This window comes from Trichosurus vulpecula, chromosome 5 (assembly GCF_011100635.1).
Source record: "Trichosurus vulpecula isolate mTriVul1 chromosome 5, mTriVul1.pri, whole genome shotgun sequence".
In the NCBI taxonomy this organism is placed as follows: Eukaryota; Metazoa; Chordata; class Mammalia; order Diprotodontia; family Phalangeridae; genus Trichosurus; species Trichosurus vulpecula.
The window spans coordinates 96391959-96393906 of NC_050577.1; positions in this window are offsets into that span (position 1 = coordinate 96391959).

Here is a 1948-nt window from a genome sequence, read left to right on the forward strand (position 1 = left end):
AATTCTCATTTTGGTTTGAGGAAGAAGGCAAAGATATTGGCAGTTGTTTCCATTCCCTTAACCTTTTTCATGTCTCCTCATTTCCCAGTCTGTCATACCATACCATGTGGCCAACTCTTCAGGTGTTCATATGGCCTCCGTGGTTATGGGTGTCAGCTAGCCAGTGAAGTGGAGGCCAGCAAGCACACTAGCTCTGAAAGAATGGAAATGTGATAGAGAATATCCAGGTTATGAGTCCAGTTTTACAGTGCTTAGACAAAAAAAAATGTATGCCCTGACCAGACATCATGGCACCCTGTAGGGAAAAATCTAGTTTCTGTTTCAGGCTATGCTAGTTCAGGAATGCTAAGCAAGATAAACCCCTAACCGGTATAGCTTACTATGATTGACTCAAATGAATGCCTATGAGGACCTATTTCCAAGCTCTGGTTAAAGAGTGTCTCCTTCTGGGGCAGCTAGGTGGTGCAATGAGTAGAGCACCGGCCCTAGAGTCAGGAAGACCTGAGTTCAAACCCAGCCTCAGACACTTGACACACTTACTAGCTGTGTAACTTTGGGCAAGTCACTTAACCCCAATTGCCTTGCCTTCCCCCCTCTTAAAAAAAAAACAGCTCCTTCTCCACCCACTAATACCATCTATGCCCTCAAAACTACCTCGTGAAGTAAGAGCTGCAGGCAGTATAATTTTATCACTAAAGGAAAAACAGCTCCCTAGAAGTGACAGGCTAGTTGTGATCATGCAGCTAGTAAACAAGAGGTAGATATTTAAGCCAAGGCCTTTTGACTCAGAATCCAATGTCCTTGCCGCCACACCATAAGCTGCTTATCCATAGCACCCATGACAATACCATGCACATGGTAGATGCACAACAAATGTTTATCAAAAATAGCAAGTGTTTCAAATTCTCTAGCTGAACCCTCATGATACAGTAATCCATTTATTACTGATGGAATTCCCATTAATGCCTACCCAGCCAAAACAGAAGACAAAAGTTTATAAACCAAGCACCAACATTTAAAAAAAGTTTGTCACTCCAATAACAACTTAGTGGAATGGGCATCCAAATTATGTATATCTTTAAAAGCTTGTGACTCCTAATATTAAAGTAGCAAAGACGTGACAGCATGGTCCCTCAATCACTATCCATAACAAAAATCAACAATTCCACAGGTAATATCTGTTGATATAGTAAATCTAATTAGATTTAGTGAGAGGCACTGCCAAGCTATTGAGATACAAACACAAACTAAAACAGTCCCTGCCCTCAGCAAATTTTCATTCTACCTAGAAGTACATTTGCACAATAAGTAAATATGAAATTACTTGACTTGAGATGTAAGCACCAGCATCTAGGGAGGAAGGAAATGGACCATTTACTCAGCACCTGCTGAGTGCCAGGCACTATGCTAAGTGCTTTAAACATGTCTCATTTGATCCTTACAACTCTGTGAGGGCTATCATTATTCCCATTTTGCAGTAGAACAGACTGAGGCAAAGATTATGTAGCTTTCCCAGGGCCTCACAAGGATCTAAGGCCAAATTTTAACTGGGGTCCTCTGACTCAAAGCCCAGCATTCTATGGTTCTGCACCACCTAGCTGCCTCTGGGTGGGGCTGGGGTAATCAGGAAAGGTGTTTCATTGGAGAATACGCTTGAGCTGACTCTTGAAGGCAGCTAAGGACTTTAAAAGCAGAGAGGTGCGAGTATATTTCAGGGAACAGCCTGCCCAGAAGCTAGAAGGCTGGAGATAGGAGTACTGAGTTGAAAGACGGCAAGTAGCACAGTTTCCTGAAGCAGTGGAAATAAGGAAATAAATAATAGGAAATAAGCTTGGAAAGGAAATCTACAGCCAAAGGAAGGACTTTAAGTACCACCAAGAATTTGTATTTTGAGGCAATTAGGAGTCACTGAGATTTCTTCAGTAGGGAAATGAGACCATCACTCTTT